Source organism: Maniola hyperantus, chromosome 2 (assembly GCF_902806685.2).
Source record: "Maniola hyperantus chromosome 2, iAphHyp1.2, whole genome shotgun sequence".
NCBI lineage: Eukaryota > Metazoa > Arthropoda > Insecta > Lepidoptera > Nymphalidae > Maniola > Maniola hyperantus.
In genome coordinates, this window is record NC_048537.1 from 2,430,519 (window position 1) to 2,449,196 (window position 18,678).

Sequence of the window (18,678 nt, forward strand, 5' to 3'; positions counted from 1 at the left end):
TCTACTGTTGGATAGGTATCGCACCTCTTAAGGTAACGCCACACTCCTTTACCATTTCTATACCGATCGTGAATTCTGTGGTACACAGCTTAAAGGTCTGAGCTATCAAAATATCCATATATTTTCGGCTTCACTCAGTAAGCCTCTTTTATTTGAAAAAGTTGGCAATAACGTAGAGCCTTCCATTAAAAAAGGTTTATCTATCTACTCGCAAAGTGTAGGTGTTAAAAGCTTGCCTAAGTGATGGATTACCGCTTTTTACGTCCTAAATCTTAAGTGCTTACCTTCCGTTTTATTCATTTCTATCTACGAGTATTTTACTACCCCTACGGGCGGCGGTTACGCACTCATCCGACCCGAGTTCGTAAAAATACGTTCCGAAGTTGTCATAGAACTATTTGTATGGTAGCTTATGACATGTGACGTAGATATTTAATATATCCGTATTTTCACGGATTCGGATCGGAGGAGTGCGTGATCGCTCTTAAGGCCTGTTCCTGTTTCGGATAATCCTGTTTTCGGACTCTTTGTTATCGCTTTGATCGAAATACCACCAACAAAGTTGATACAAAGTTTTGTTTATGTAAAGGCTATCTACATTTGTGGAGAAATTGTCTCAATGAAAGATTCGATGAAAAAGAAAGTAGAACGACGAACAGCAAATGCGTGGAACAGATATTGGATGTTAAAAGAAGTAATGAAATCAAAAGAAATGCCGATGAAAAACAAACAACAAGTATTTGATAGCTGCGTACTGCCTATACTAACCTATGGTAGCCAAACCTGGGCCCTGACACAAAAATTAGAACAAAAATTAGCAATCTGCCAGCGTGCAATGGAACGTAGTATGCTACATGTAAGAAGAAAAGATAGAATAGCAAACGAAACATTAAGAAATAGAACTAACATAGTAGATATACAAGTACAAATTAGAAAACTAAAATGGAAATGGGCCGGACATGTTTGCAGACAAAACCAGGACAGATGGGCAAAAACAGTAACAGAATGGTATCCTAGAGACGGTAAAAGATCAAGAGGGAGACAAAGAGTTAGGTGGAATGATGATTTTGTGAAAATTATGGGAGCAACATGGCAACGAATGACCCAAGATAGAGAAATGTGGAAACGACTGGAGGAGGCCTTCGTCCAAATGGGGCGTACTGAAAAATAAAAGTGGAAGAAGAATGTATATACCTAATAAAATATGACAATTAGTAGTGATATACAGAATAGTATTGTGTACATATTAAAAAATGAAAATTTATACAGTAAAAAATTAATAATTTAAAAATAGCGGTGACATAAATAATAGTAATGATATATAAATATAAATGTAAATGTAAATAAGTATTATGTATTGATTCTATTAAAATATGTATATACTGAATACTATGACAAATGAAATTGCATGTAATGTTTTTCAGTAAATAAAGGCTATATTATTATTATTATTATTATTATTATCTACATTTACTCAGAGGATGATCTGTTTTTATCTCGAAGCCTTCTTATTATAAGAGGATTAGCCTCAAAGTTTTCGTTGAATGTGGGAAGCTGGGAACTTTGGTTTTATCCGTTTTCGTAGTTGGTAAACTTTCGAAACGAGAGCTTCCGCTTTATGAAGCTGAAGGCCTCGTTCAGGACAAAGCGGAGCGTTATGCGTAGCGTGGCGCGGGCAAATGAAACTTATAGTACACGGCAGAAAGCAGGCGTTGTCCTTGTCATTGAGACCGACAAAACGTTATAATATAGGTATGAGTGATAAAGACAACGCTCTACAAAGCCGATATGTCATTCTAAAGGCCGATGTACATTACTTTCTGCCGCGTACTGTATGCTGATAGACCTATAGTACGCGACAGGTCGAGATGGCAATCGGGGTGGGGACGCCCAGCATACCCGTACAGCCCCCGCACTAACCTGATGCGAGATAGCATAGCTTACATTCCGGGGAAGGAAATAGGCCTTTTTAACCGACTTCAAAAAAAGGAGGAGGTTCTCAATTCGTCGGAATCTTTTTTTTTTTTTTTTTTTTTATGTATGTTCCCCGATTACTCGAAAACGCCTGGACCGATTTTGAAAATTCTTTTTTGTTTGAAAGGGTATACTTCAAAGTTGGTCCCATTTAAATTTGGTGAAGATCTGATGAACATCTTCGAAGATAGATACTGGAACTCCTCAACGGATAAGAGTAAATTGCTCGCGATCAGTGTAATAGCTTAGTAAACAGTAGATTTTTAACCAGTCATAGCATAATTCCATGGGGCCACTAAAAATTGTGAAATAAAATTTTTTTAAAAAAAAATAAAAACCGACTTCGTTACACAAACACTAAAAATTGTAAAATAATTTAATTTATTACCGAATATATTATGTATACAAGAGTTAATATAGTTCCATAATAATATTTTTTGGGGTCGGTGCCAATGAGGTGCCATTGTGGAGTCCCATAAAAATATGAAGTCTAGACGATTCGCGCAGCTAAAGCTAATTGGCACCGGCACCAAAAAGTATTATTATGGAACTATATTAACTCTTGTATACATAATATATTCGGTAATAAATTAAATTATTTTACAATTTTTAGTGTTTGTGTAACGAAGTCGGTTTTTATTTTTTTTGTAAAAAAAATTATCCCGGAAAATCAAACAGATCCCACGGGTTTCATTTTCAAACACCTAAATCCACGCAGACGAAGTCGCGGGCATCATCTAGTACGGAATAAGCTCAAAACGCCCCGCGTCTCCTTGTACGAGGCCGAATGCTTGAAAGAACTCAAAGGAAAACCTTCGTCCTTTGATAACGAATTTTATCAAATTAATTCAAGATACAATTTGTGGCCTTTATTCCGAAGCAATATCTTTCAAGGACTTTAAAAAAATGTTACGAGACCTGAATTAAGACGTCAAAGTTTTTCTAAGTAGTCAGCTCAAATAAACGGCAAAAATTCCAAACAGGAAAAATTTGTCTTCATTTATGCACGTGCAATTAAAATCTTTGATAATGATACAGGCAGGCAACGTGATTTGGCAATTGCTGCCTGGTTCGTTTTCGATGCTCCATTGCACCCTAATTAGATTTTAATCGTTCTAATTCCTTTGTTTTTCATGTTGGTAAAACATACAATTCAACGCATGCCTAATTTTCCCAAGTAAATTAATCATGGTTTAGTTAACATTCTTTGTATCTCTCCTTTTTGAAAATCGCGTATGTCATCTGCCAAAAAGGGATAGCATTACGGGGGGTTAAATGCTTGGTGAAATTGGATCTAAAGGTACTAGGACTGCATACACGGAAATTCAAAGAGTTCCCCGGGATTTTTAAAAACCTAAATCCACGCGTACGAAGTCGCGGGCTTCAGCTAGTCTGAGATATTTTACACTTAAGGTTCGTACGCACCTGAGCGGCGCGGCGCGGCGCTTCAGTCCGACTGCAGAACGCGTCACCTCAGGCCGCTCGACGGTGCCTACCGCACTACAACTTCAGTACGCGGCACCTCGCGTCACTTGCGCGTCACTTTTATACCCGTTCACGTACGAGCGCGAAGCGCCGTGCCGCGCCGCTGGGTATGTCGCACTAGCGTCACTGCACTGCGCGTCGCTTCGCTGCGCTTCAAAATATTCTCTCCAGCCGTGCCGCGCGGCAACGCGCGGTGAAGCGCTGTGCAGCGCCGCTCTAGTGCGATATGCGCCATACAAAATGATAGAAATGATATTTTGACGCTCTGTGCCGCGACGTGCAGCTCGCTGAAGCGCCGCGCCGCGCCGCTCAGGTGCGTACGAACCTTTATAGTATGCCACAGGTCGAGACTCGAGATGGCAATCGGGGTAAGAGACGGGGCGTCCCTACCCCTATTGATACCTCGACCTGTCGTGTGCTTATAAGTATCTACTGAAAGTATGACCTCAAACTGCTAAAGCTAGACAAAGACATAAAAATTCCATTACAGTTATGAGAGTGCCAAACTATGAGTACAAGTCATGAAAACTAGTTTGTTATCACACGTTTTTAGACTGTTCGTGAGATAGATTCGGCTTTCAGCAAAAAGTGCTGTTACAATTCTTTAGAATAACTGTTACGTTATTTCCTTTACTTTTTACCGTTCCAAAACTTCGTTTACAATTCAAATATAAGTCCCTCAAATTGCTAATGCGCGTGGCCGCCATTTTAGTGATGTCTGCACTGCACTAGACTGAAGTTTCGAGCTGATGGTATATTTTTTCTTAAATATACGTCAAGTGACGTCAAAATGACGTCATTTCGATGTAAATGAGACATGGTTCCAGCGCAAGAGCAATTTGCGGGACTTATACACCACGGTATGATGTCAGAGTGAACTAGAGTAAGGGAACTCTCGGTTTGATCCTGAATCGATGATATGACAAATGTTAGGCTGTTTTGACGTAAAATCATAGAAGAATTTGACTACGTTACCTGCGTCAAATATACTAACATGACGTGACCTTTTAATACGAGTTCCGTACAATACGCGGCAGAAAATTATGGCTACCTTTAGAAAAATATAGCAGATTTGTAGAGCGTTGTCTCTGTCGTTGAGACCGACAAAACCGGCCAATCTCCTCTGTGTCTCCTTCAAGCTACTTGAGACTGGCAAAGTGCATTGTGCTGACATGGCACTGGAAAAAGCCATATATTAAGAGAAGAAGAAGAAGAAGAAGAGACCGACAAAACGTCATATAGGTATGAGTGACAGAGACAACGCTCTACAAAGCCTACAAAGAAATGTCATTCTAAAGGCCGATGTACATTACTTTCTACCGCGTACTGTAAGCGCGGTTACGCACTCATCCGATCCGAGTCCGTGAAAATACGTTCCTTTTTGTTGTTTTGTATGGGAGCTTATGACATACTAGCTGATGCCCGCGACTTAGTATGCGTGGGTTTAGGTTTTTAATAATCCCGGGGAACTCTTTGATTTCCCGGGATAAAAAGTAGCCTATGTCACTCTCCAGGTCTTTTACTATACCCATGCAACAAATCATGAACTGAACTGTGTCTGCGTGGTGGGTGATCACCAGTGGCGTGCAGCTCATAGAAGCATAAACGCACTGCTTACCCTTATTGTAATAAATCAATGCTTATTTTTCATTATAACCTGCCGTAAAATAAGCTCATACCTAAATGCATACCCTGGCTTGAACACCTGTGCACGCCACTGGTGATCACCTTACTATCATTACCATCAAGGACTATTACCAACACTCGAGTGCGTAAAGCTTGTCGCATTTAGGTCGTATCATGGCAGCAATGGCCATTGAAATCATGAGTCAGTATGTCGAAACCCTGACTGAATTTGACGTAACACGCGCACAATATAATGGTTCCCACAGCACGCTTTCTATGTATATTATAAAAGTGGATTGGGGAATACACTGTCAAGAATACATTAACTAAACGGTTGCTTAAACTTGAAAATACATATAAATGGGGAGTTACGTAAAACAGTAGGTTCTAACACCTTTTTATTTACTTTGTAGAATTATTTTTAGGGTTCCGTGCCTCAAAAGGAAAAACGGAACCCTTATAGGATCACTTTGTTGTCTGTCTGTCCGTCTGTCTGTCAAGAAACCTACAGGGTACTTCCCGTTGACCTAGAATCATGAAATTTGGCAGGTAGGTAGATCTTATAGTTGACATTTGGGGAAAAATCTGAAAACCGTGAATTTAGGGTTAGATCACACAAAAAAATTAAATTGTGGTCATGAACTAATAATTAGTATTTTCAACTTTCGAAGTGAGATAAACTATATCAAGTGGGGTATCATAATTATGAAAGGTCTTCACCTGTACATTCTAAAACAGATTTTTATTTATTTTTGTGCATCATAGTTTTTGTATTATCGTGCAAAATGTCGAAAAAATACGACTGTAGTACGGAATCCTCATTGCGCGAGCCTGACTCGCACTTGGCCGGTTTTTATGTTCCTCTCGATTTTAATTACAATGCATACAGTCAAATTATGCTGAATCCCTTTTCCCAGATTGTGCCATCCATACTAAGATTATAAATGCGAAAGTGTGTCTGTTTCTGTCTATCTGCTGGCTTTTCACGGCCCAACCGTTCAACCGATTTTGATGAAATTTGGTACAGAGTTAGTTACTTTTTATCCCGGAAAATCAGAGTTTCCTCTGGGTTTTCTTAAAAATCTAAATCAATGCGGACGAAGTAAACTGTTCTGAAAGCTGATAGACCTGAAGACCTGCACTTTAAAACCGAATCGCACTTCGAATCGGCACAAAAAATAATCATTTTGTATGACATGACACACCTTTTCCAGCCCCATTTCAGAGTATTAAGGTATCCGCTGTACGACCACTGAATCACATTTTACAATCTTAGTTAATTTGACGTGTTTGAGGCCGCCTACTATTTATTACTGATAAATAATAACAACTTATTTCAAAAACAATTAACCGACAAGACAGCAACCGTAATGATCATGTTACAACTACTATAATAACTAAATTAAAAAATCAGTTAATAGACACATAATTGCAATCAAAGCAAAATGTCGAAACACTAATGTTATGTAAATAGGAAACAAAACCGTGTGTTACCGCCTAACACAGAATCATATGGACAGTTATGAGGACATTATGCAACTGTTACAAATCACAATGATACTAATTCCATTTCCATTCTTAATCACTCGGACTCCTTTCGATGAATGATAAGATCTTTGGTGGAAAGCCGGATTAAGGCAGCTCAGTTCGGTGCTTTCTTCATACAAACGTAGGAGGGAAAATACAACAATATTCGATATTGTACGCACAAAACTAAGAATTATATCGATTTATCTCGTCATTATCTAGGTTCAATGATATCTAAAACATTGAAAAAATATTGATTTAAAAGTTACGAGCCTCAAAAGATTCCTATTTTAACACTAAATCTATGACAACTTTGGGCGTAAATAAATAAGTTTAGGGATATGAAAATTCTAAAACAATTTATCATTACACGTAGTTTATTTATTCATTAGTTGAAATAACTTTACTTTGCAAACCTAAATTCAGTAGTTTTTTCTCAAAAATACTTTTCCCAAACTACTGTTCAACCCTTTTCAAGCGCTAGATTTCGGCTAAAATCATCATGCTTCTCACCCCAAAACATTATACACCGCGCGGGTGGCGGAGGGAAGGGCCAGCCCAGCGGCGCGCGGCTGCGCGTGTAATATTGTGGTTTCTATGACGACAACTGTTGTTATGTTTTCAAAAACAAAAGTCGTAATGATTTTATAAAATTAATTTTTATTCGTTTATTAATTCAGTGGCTATGCAAATGTGTAGAAGATTGAGCAGAGCAGAGTCAATAAGTCCTTCAAATACTTATTGCATTTTGTACATTGACCTCTGGAATTTGAAATTTGGACACCAATTTTATTCATTGGTTTATTGACCTGACTTTGTTGTTGAGGTCCTAGTAGGGATATCTACTCGTGTGGTCCTAGTACAATAGGTAAGTAACTTTGTTTAGTTATTTATTTTATCTAATTTTAAAAAACCGGCAAGTGCGAGTTGCTCGCGCACCAAGGGTTCCGTACTCAGGTATTTTTTTGACATTTTGCTCCATAAATCAAAAACTACTATGCATAAAAATAAATAAAAATGTGTTTTAGAATACACAAGTAAAGCCCTTTCATATAATACCCCACTTGGTATACTTATTATACATTGAAAATTGAAAATACTAATTATTTTTTCATTAACACACTTTAATTTTTTTTTGTAAGTTGTAATCACAAATCTATGGTTTTCGGATTTATTCCTTTACTTGTGCTCTAAGACCTACGTACCTACTAAATTTCATGATTCTGGGTCAACGGGAAGTATCCTATAGGTTTGTGTGACAGATACGACACAGACGGAGAGACGGAAAGACAGACAGACAACGAAGTGATCCTAAGGGTCCCTTTTTTCCTTATAAAGTACGGAACCCTAAAAAGGTACCTGTATATGTATAATAATATAGGTAGGTAGGTACCTACCTGGTGGTATTTCTTTATATTTTTAGGGTTCCGTACCTCAGAAGGAAAAAACGGAACCCTCTGTCTGTCTGTCCGTCAGTCCGTCCGTCCGTCCATGCGTCTGTCGGTCCGTCCATCGGTCTGTCTGCCCGTCCGTCTGTCCGTCTGTTCGTCTGTCCGTCTGTCTGTCTGTCCGTCTATCTGTCTGTCTGTCTGTCTGTCTGTCCGTCTTACAAATAAAGTACGCAACGCTTCGTACAAATAGTACTTTTTTATTTATTTACTAGCTGACGCCCGCGACTTCGTCCGCGTGGATGTAGGTTTTCAAAAGCCCGTGGGAACTCTTTTATTTTCTGGGATAAAAGAAGGCAGGTCATGCCTGTCGTAGAGGTGATGGCCGTTGGAGCCGGAAAGTTCTTGAGTGGAGACCGCGTAGGTATAAGTAAGCGTAGTGTGGGACGCCTTCCAGCACGATGGACCGACGATATACAGAGGCTGGCGGGAAGTGGCTAGGTGAGGAAGGCTGAGGACCGGGTGTGGTGGCGCTCTTTAGGGAAAGCCTATGTCCAACAGTGGACGACCGCAGGCTGATGATGATGGAAAAAATCACGTTGATCCGTTGCACCCCTCACACGTCCCTATCCGCCTTCTCCACTCCTGTCACGCTGGCGAATAAGTTTGGAATAGAATAGGATTTCGATGGAGTGCGTGGATTTTTGTGAACGGAGTTCAACCATGTAGTCGTGGTTTGGTACAATAGTAAATGGTACAATATTAATTCACCAACAACAGTTCCTAAAACCCATAGAATAGGAGTGCAGTACCCTGCAGCATCAGTATTGAAGAGTTGGAACTTAAAGTTCAATAATGGTATATATGTTTGGCATCTACAATATTATCTCACAATCAACAGTGGCTTAGGAGTGCAATACCCAGTACCCTGCATCATCAGGGTTGAAGAGTTGGGATATCGAGTTGAATTATGAAGTCGTTGCTTGGTACCTAAACCAGAGATAGTTTATTCTAAGCGTACCTTTAATATCAATTCAACATCAACTATTCCTAAAACAGCTGATTGAAATCCAAAAGTACAAAAGCTACCCGTCATTATTATGATGATGGTTGAGAAGTTGGAACTTGAAGTTTTAACATGTATGGTTTCTAACAAAAAATAATGAATGAAATCGGACTACGCGTTAATGAATTAAGTACAGCTCAGTATACATTTTAACTTTCAACCCCTCTCCTAAGGGAACCATGCTGAATTTCGGGATAAAAAGTATCCTATATTCTTCCTCATAGTATGACGTCAAATCGTACCAAGTTTCATTGGAATCCATTCAGTAGTTTCAGCGTGATGCGCGGCCGTGATACAGACAGACAGACAGACAGACAAAAATGAAAAAAATTCCAGTTTTGGGTTCAGTATCGATTATAGAGTGCCCTCGAAAAAAAAAATTCAAAATATCTTCAATGTACAGAATTTCACCTGTTACAGTTTTATTATAAGTAATAAAATAATAATAATAATATTGATTCAGATACAAGTTAGCCCTTGACTGCAATCTCACCTGGTGGTAGGTGACGATACAGTCTTGCTTACGACTATTTCGGATCGGAAATTCTTGGATTCAGGTTAAATGCAGTGCAAAAAGAGAGATCATTAGGATTCCGTACCTCAAAAGGAAAAAGGAACCCTTATAGGATCAGTTTGTTGTCTGTCTGTCTGTCCGTCTTACAAACAAAGTACGCAACGCTTCGTACAAATAGTACTTTTTTATTTATTTATTCAGATACAAGTTAGCCCTTGACTGCAATCTCACCTGTTGACAGACATAGAAACGGCGAGACTAGTATATTTTAGTTACTTTCACAGCATTATGTCATATGGCATATTATTAGAAAAGAAAAAGAAAGAAAAGAAAAAACGTTTATTTTTTAAAGCTGTACCACACATTACCAGTTACCAACTGGTTAGGTTATCCCAGCGCCTCTTATACTTGAGTAATAAAGTCAAAAAACCTCAAGTAGAAGAAGCGCCGGAATAAAGTATGTCATGTGTGGCACAACCCAAAAAAAAAGGTCTATCAACACTATATTTTACAAATCCAACAACTGACAATCGAAAAGAGTAATTTATTACCTATTTTGAACAAATCATTTGACTTTGACTTTTGATCCCGGAAAATCAAAGTTCCCACGGGATTTTTAAAAAACCTAAATCCACGCGGACGAAGTTGCGGGCATCATCTAGTGCATACTAAATAGTTTTTGATTTATCATGCAAAATGTCAAAAAATACTATTTACCTATTTATTTATTTTTATTTTTCACTAGCTGCCCCGGCGAGCTTCGTACCGCCTAACAGTCGATTCTTTTCAGGAATTTTTTAAAAATTTTCTCTCCGTAAGAACCATATTCGTACTTCAAGGAATATTATAAAAAAAGAATTAGCGAAATCGGTTCAGCTGTTCTCGAGATTTGCGATCAGCAACACATTTAGCGATTCATTTTTATATGTACCGAAATTCTAGTTACATAGTAGTAATAAATTAAGTTACATTGTAAATGCTTATCTCTAAACAGAGATTTAGAGATAAACATTTTACTATTGTAGTACGGAAACCTCGGGGCGCGAGTCTGACTCGTACTTGGCCGGTCGGTCTGTCGGTCGGTCGGTCGATTTATTTTAGAATGCATCGTATCGACAGCTGGTGGTAGTAGTTTACATATATCCTACTAATATTATAAACTAGGTGAAGCTATGATAGCCTAGTGGTTAGGACGTCCGCCTTCTAAACGGAGGTCGGGGGGTTCGATCCCGGGCACGCACCTCTAACTTTTCGGAGTTATACGCGTTTTAATTAATTAAATATCACTTGCTTTAACGGTAAAGGAAAACATCGTGAGGAAACCTGCATGCCGAGTTCTCCATAATGTTCTCAAAGGTGTGTGAATTCTACCAATCCGCACATGGCCAGCGTGGTAGACTATGGCCAAAACCCTTCTCACTCTGAGAGGAGACCCGTGCTCTGTAGTGAGCCGGCGATGGGTTGATCATGATGATGATGAGGTGATGCCCGCGACTTCGTACGCGTGGAATTAGATTTTTAAAAATCCCGTGGAAACTCTTTGATTTTCCGGGATAAAAAGTAGCCTATGTCACTCTCCAGGTCAACCATACCCATGCAAAAAATCACTTCGATCCGTTGCTCTGTTGCGACGTGATTGAAGGACAAACCAACGAACCAACAAACAAACACACTTTCACATTTATAATAGGTGTAGTGATGTGTGTGTGTGTGGATGTTTGGATGTTTGTTACTCAATCACACAAAAACGGCTGAACGGTTTTGGATGAAATTGGGAATGGAGATAGATAAAAGTGTTAATTAGAATAGAATAGAATAGAATAGAATAGAATGTTTTTTTATTCATGTAAACTTTTTAAAAGTGCTTATGAATAGTCAGGTTTAATTTACCACTGGTTCGGAATGCCGTTCCTACCGAGAAGAACCAGCAAGAAACTCGGCGGTTGCTCTTTTTAATTTTTCAATTTACAATGTTATTATACCGTACTATACAAGCCATTGCACCCCCGTGCATTGCTGGAGCGAGTCAAATCCAAGCTTTTTTATCGTTTACATAGTCTGCGACTGTATAATATGCTTTTTTTAGGAGCATACTTTTAACACATTTTTTAAACTTGTGTAAAGGCAAGTCTAAAATTGCTTGTGGAATTTTATTATAAAATATTACACTCATTCCCACAAATGACTTTCGCACCTTCCAGAGGCGGAGCGCAGGAGTAGCTAGCTTATTTTTGTTTCTAGTTTGCCTATCATGGAGATCACTGATTTTTTTGTAACTGTGAATGTTTTGTCGTACAAAAATTATATTATTGTAAATATATTGGGAAGCTACTGTAAGAATACCTATTTCCTTAAATATCTCTCGTAGGGAATCGCGCGGTTTTAAATTATAAATTGCACGTATTGGTATATAATTAAATTTAGGGTATACCCTAAATTAACACATAGGCTACTTTTTATCCCGGAAAATCAAAGAGTTCCCACGGGATTTTTAAAAACCTAATTCCACGCGGACGAAGTTGCGGGCATCAACTAGTAATAAAATATAATTTGGACTTATCCGAATTCCGAAAGTCAGGGTTGTCAAATCACACTTATATTATAAAGGCGAAATTTTGTATCTGCGTGTGTGTGTGTATAGGTTTGTTACCCTTTCACGCAAAAAGTACAAGACGGATTTGGCTGAAATTTGAAATAGTGATCGCTTTTGAAAGAGTTCTCGTGGGATTAAAAAACCACTATATCCTCGCGGACGAAGTCGCGTGTATCATCTAGTTACAAATATAAGTATGTAGGTCATATTGTGTGCTTAGACAATTTAATTATATACTTGAGTTTTCATGTAACAGAAACAAAAATGGATTGGCGGAAGAGGAAAAAGAAACGGTTTAGACTCGCAAAAGCAAATCCCTTGCAAAGAAGAGATCTATTAAAATTCATCAGAATCTTTCCAAACCATAATATTATCTTGTGATGATAATGCCATTACTTTTTCGGGGTTATTCCCGTGAGTCACACCCGACGTGAGTAACAATGTGACTCGACGGGAATTTTATTTGACTGAATATGTACTTTTCCGGGATGCTGAATTTGATAATGACATTTATTTTCAAATCCAAAATAGCAGACATGCACTTTTCACAAAAAATAGAAATGGGTGTCGTTTTCAGGTTTTCCAGGATGCTGGTTTTGATAATGACATTAATTTTTTAATCTAAGATGGCGGGCCAGCACTTTTTATAAAAAATAGACGCGAGTGTCGTTTTCAAGGTTCTCCAGGATGGTGAATTTGATGATGACATTTATTTATTTTAATAAATACTTATATATTATACTTCTATTTTAGTGGATCACAGGATTTTCTTTGACAAGGAAACGACAAAGCAAAAAATCGAATTGAATTAGATTATGATGCTATCACACCGTACCATTTAGAGCCAGCTTCTGAAAATTTGACACTGTGTTTGTAAGTTGATATTATTTAGATACTAGCTAATGCCCGCGACTTCGTCCGCGTGGATTTCACATTTTTCAAAATCCCGCGGGAACTCTTTGATTTTCCGGGATAAAAAGTAGCCTATGTGTTAATCCAGTTAAGAATTCTAAATTTCATTCAAATCCGTTCAGCCTTTTTTGCGTGATTGAGTAACAAACATCCAAACATCTACACTTTCACATTTATAATTCCACTAGCTGCCCTGGCGAACTTCGTTCCGCCTACGGCCTAACAGTCGATTCAAATTTTTTAAATTTTTCTCTCGGTAAGAACCATCCTCGTACTTCAAGGAATACCTAATTTAAAAAAAGAATTAGCGAAATCGGTTCAGTTGTTCTCGAGATTTGCGATGACATTTAGTGATTCATTTTTATATTATAGACTAGCTTATGCTCGCGACTTCGTCCGCGTGGGCTACACAAAATTTCGAACCCCTATTTCACCCCCTCCAGAGTTGAATTTTCAAAAATCCCTTCTTAGTGGATGCCTGCGTCATAATAGCTATCTGCATGCCAAATTTCAGCACGATCCGTCCAGTATTTTGAGCTGTGCGTTGATAGATCAGTCAGTCAGTCAGTCAGTCAGTCAGTCAGTCAGTCAGTCACCTTTTTCTTTTATATATTTAGATTAGGATTAGGATAATATAATTATTATGTTACTAGCTGCCCCGACGAACTTCGCACCGCCTACAGTCGATTCTTTTTCAGGACTTTTTAAAAAAAATTCTCTCCATAAGAACCATCCCCGTACTTCAAGGAATATTATCAAAAATAATTAGCGAAATCGGTGCAGCTGTTCTCGAGATTTGCGATCAGCAACACATTCAGCGATTCATTTTTATATAATATAGAGATTTACTATTTGTTGTCAGATTTGTCAATGCTGAATTATGTTGTATTTTAGTGACTCAAGACATTCCTTTTAGAAGAAAACAAGGAAAATAAAATGAATGTGCCCAATATACGTACCACTGAAATCCAACATGATGCTGCAACATTCAATTCTGTACTAAATATTGAAAGGTCTACCATACCATACTTGTAAGTTGTTATGCTATGTTTTTTGCATACATTCTATATAGATAATACTCACAATATAATTATGTTGATTGTATGTTTATTAATTCCAGAAATGAAATGGAGAGCTTCAATAGTTCTGCGTCGAATGATACATCTAATGTGACTGTTGAAACAGAAAATGATACATATTGTGTTTATGTGTGTAGTGGGCTTTTAGAGGGAAATTGAATTGTACCTACTTCCTACTTATAAAAATAAAATTTTCATTTTTGAGATCAAAGTGGAATTTATTTTGACTTTTGTTTTGTTTTGTACAAGTAGATAGTATATATAGTTTTTAGTCGCTACTAATAGATAAGTGTAGGCAACAAAAGTTATTTTCACAGACAAACGAATGTGTAATCATGTGTTCCTAATAGGTAATCCGCCAGCACAGAGAATTCAACTCCTAGAGTACGCATATACAAGGTTTTACATGAAAACAAAATCGTAAAATGTTGGCGGGGGACAGGGGAGAATGCTTTGTTGTGATTGGTGGACTGACTAATCAAAACAATGTGCGGAATGAGGGTACCGAACGGGCGTGGGCGATGATTCATTTAAAATTCCGTGGGATCACCACGATTTAGCAATGCAATTCCTTAGGTACAGCATCAGGGTCGAGAAGTGGGTCTTCGAATTCAATGATAGTCTTTACTTGGTAGATATAGGTACCTACCTCCAATATCAATTTATAACCGACAGTTTCAAAATCCCATAAGTTTTGGTGGTCATGTCCCCTGCAGCATCAGGATTGAGGAGTTGAAATCCTGTGTGTCCTATATAAAATAACATTTTATATAGGACAATGTTGCAAAGTTTCTTTATCAATTAAAAAAAATAACCAAATCGGTTCAGAAATCTCGGAGATTTCTGTGTACATAGGTAGAAAAACACAACTCCTTTTTTAAAACTCGGTTAAAAAAGTATCCTTTGTTAATCCTCTACTTGTCTGTAAAAGTCCCGTCAAAATAGGTTCTGCCGTTCCGAAGATTAGCCCGTTCAAACAGACAGTTTTTAAAAACGTTTGATTCAGCTGTTATGGTACAGTTCAAATAACAATATTATGAGCTTGCGGTAGTTATTTCGAAATTACAGACAGACACTTCATAGAAGTATGGATTTCTATAATATATACGAGTTGTTTATACACGCTGAGGCAGTAGTTACCTAATAGGTATGTATGTAAGTGAGATTTTATAGTATTCATCAAAAGATAAGTAGGTAATCATTATCATTCAAAAAAAAATTAAAAAATATTTATTTCAGTAGGTAAAACAATTTCACATAGTGCGTAGTAATTGGGACCATCCCAGTAACTGTTTTAGTATTGCTACGAGTACTCGTGGCAGGCGACCCCGCTCTTCCATAAAATCTTATACAATAATAATTGAAATAAGTAGTTCCTTCATAAATCATATATTTACAAAAATTCATCGGTGACATCTGTCCAACTATCTGTGTGCCATCATCAATATATCCGGACGCTAGTGTGAGCGCATGCACTCGCTGCACTGCTCATCACTGAGTCTATCTCTTTCTATCACAATGTTAGGTGAAATAGCATACAGGTTACCCACGTGGACCGAGCAGTTCGGACGTGCATCCAGCGTCACCTTAACATTAGGTCAGTTACAACCTCAGTGTTGGAAAGCGCAGTTTGACCCAATACTAACTAGATGGACATGCGACATCAAAAAACCGGCCAAGTGCGAATCAGACTCGCGCACTGAGGGTTCCGTAGTACAATAGTATTTTATCGACATTTTGCACGATAATTCAAAAACTATGATGCATAAAAATAAAAATAAATATGTTTTAGAATGTACAAGTAAAGCCCTTTCATATGGTACCCCACTTGATATAGTTACCTTACTCCTAAAACTGAAAATTCTAATTATTAGTTCATGACCACAGTTTATATTTTTTGTGTGATGTAAGCCTAATTTCAGATTTTTCCTCAAATGTCTGCTATAAGGCCTACCTACGTGCCAAATTTCATGATTCTAGGTCAACGGGAAGTACCCTGTAGGGTTCTTGACAGACCGACAGACAGACAGACAGACAACAAAGTGATCCTATAAGGGTCCCGTTTTTCTTTTTGGGGTACGGTACCCTAATAAAGTTATTAGAGCAAGATCCAGCCGCTAATGTTAATTTTAAATATTTAACTATTCATCATTCAATCAGACTTCCTATAAAAGGTGTTTGTTTTTTATTTACAACAGTTATGTCTAACAAAATGTACATTAGTAAAAAAATGTTGAAATATAGGTAAATGACTATTCATTTATGTAAATAAGACTTGTTATGCGGCGATGCTCAGGAAGTTGTATTGTTGGACATAATATGCGAGTGTAGGTATAGTCCGTCCATTACTGACACAGTTTACGACAGTTATAAAACTTGTAGCAAAGCCTCGAGGCTTCACATACACTGGCAGGCGTCAAATATAGGTAATATATAAGTAAAATTTCCAGCGATAATTTGTAATTAATATTAAGAAAAAAACTTTAATTGTTTTGTATTATTATTTAAAATTGGATTTATATATATAATATAATAAATGTTAGGAATAATAAAAGATTTTTATTTTATTTATTTTGCTCCAGTTGGAAACGACTGGTCGAGCAATCTGTGTACAGTACGCGGCCGAAGCCTTTAGAATGACATTTCATCTTTGTAGAGCGTTTTTTCTGTCACTCATACCCGTATGACGCTTTGTGGGCCTCAACGACCGAGACAGTGCGCTTCAAATCTGATGTCTCTTTTTAAAGATCGATGTTCATCACTTTTGGCCGCGTACTATAACATAAACTGCTCAAACTTACGGTGCATCGCCGCGCTAACAACTCTACAAATTTATATGATACTGTCAAGACAAATATTTGACAGGCGCGTATATGTCAAAAGTGAAAAGTATAGGGGAACAGAGTATAATGTGTAGGTATGCTCTGGATGTTTTACGTACCGCACACGAGGTCTTTCACTTTTGTGAATTAATTTCCTATCCGACGGAGAAAGTTATCGTATCGACTAGGTATAGTTAACTCGATCGGACCAATTGGACTTATTGAATCATTTGTTTCGACAGGTGCGTGCGCCGTGCGGGCGATCCCGCCACCTGTGTTCTCTTCTGATTTTGGAAAAGAGGTATGTTTTCATCATCATCATCATCATCATCAACCCATCGCCGGCCCAATATTGAGCACGGGTCTCTTCTCAGTATGAAAAGACTTTTGTACGACGCTGGCCAAGTGCGGATTGGTAGACTTCACACACCTTTGAGAACACTATGGAGAACTCTCAGACAGGTTTCCTCACGATGTTTTCGCTTTGCTTAAAACGCATATCTCCCCTTATCTCCGAAATTTACCAATCGAAAAATCAGAAATAATTATGGTCAATGTCAGGAAGGTCAGAATTAATTATTTTTATTTTACCGGAAAAATAAAAACAACGCTCTAACTAGCATAGTTATTTTGATATTAACAATAAACCTCTACGAACAAAGTTAGTTTTGCGGTCCGTTCACAAAAGTGATTCTTACCGTTTTACTTCTTCTGTAGTACGGAACCCCAGGTGCATGAGTCTGACTCGCACTTGGCCGATTCTTTCACCTACTTCTACTGTACTAACATGTCAAGCTAATTGATTTGTTAGGCTGCATGTATCACTTTACGAGTTGGTATATGTATCGATTTCGTAATTTCCTATTTGCAAAATTCAACACTACAATGTATTTAAACTGTAACAAGTTGCGAGAATTATGATGAAATTGTATACAGTTGTTATGAGTGCTACAATCCATGCTAACATTAGAAATGCGAAAATATCTATCTGTCTATTATATTGAAGAAATTCGGCATTGAGATACCTTGCATCACCAAGATGGACATAGGATATTTATTGAGACTCTAATCCGGAAAATCAAGGATTTTTAAAAATCTAAATCAAGTCGCGAGCATCATCTATTTGGTACAGCGCAGTGGTCTGGTGTTCTAACTAAAAAGAAAGTCTAAAATCCATTTATCACTCAAATGTGTTATGTTTTTGTAAATAATATTTGTTAAGTATTTTACCTAAGAGAAATACGGATTTAATCTTCTAAATATATAAAAGGAAAAGATGACTAACTGACTGTTCTATGAACGCGCAGCTCAATCCACGAGATGGATCGGGCTGAAATTTGGCAAATTTGGCAATTATAGATAGCTATTATGACGTAGACATCCGCTAAGGATTTTTGAAAATTCAACCCCTAAGGGGGTGAAATAGGGGTTTGAAATTTGTGTAGTCTACGCGGACAAAGTCGCGAACATAAGCTAGTATCATGTAAGTACGCATTTATTTATTCCTCCGTTAATTTATGAAAATCATTTTTCGTCAAGAATTACAGGAGCGGTCCCTTTGTTCTATTGCGCGTGACATGCCTAAAGCTCTCATAATTTAAAGCACTATAGGTCACATTAAAGTAACCAAGGCCAACAGGTCAGGGACGGAGCAATACGCCAAAATCTCTCACACCCCTTTTCCAGCTAGGA

General features: G+C 37.8%; 1 protein-coding gene across 2 annotated transcripts in view; it reads left to right on the top strand.

Moving 5' to 3' along the window:
* The window catches only part of LOC117987228 (uncharacterized), an 87,001-nt gene that overhangs the window by 15,013 nt on the left and 53,310 nt on the right, over nucleotides 1-18,678 (top strand). Inside the window, exon 2 of one of the 2 annotated variants that reach the window (XM_034974202.2) lies at nucleotides 17,229-17,287. The exons of the other annotated variant lie outside the window; for it this stretch is intronic. The gene's annotated coding sequence lies outside the window, so the exon portion shown is untranslated. The remainder of the gene's footprint in view (nucleotides 1-17,228; nucleotides 17,288-18,678) is intronic. 2 annotated transcript variants of the gene reach the window in all.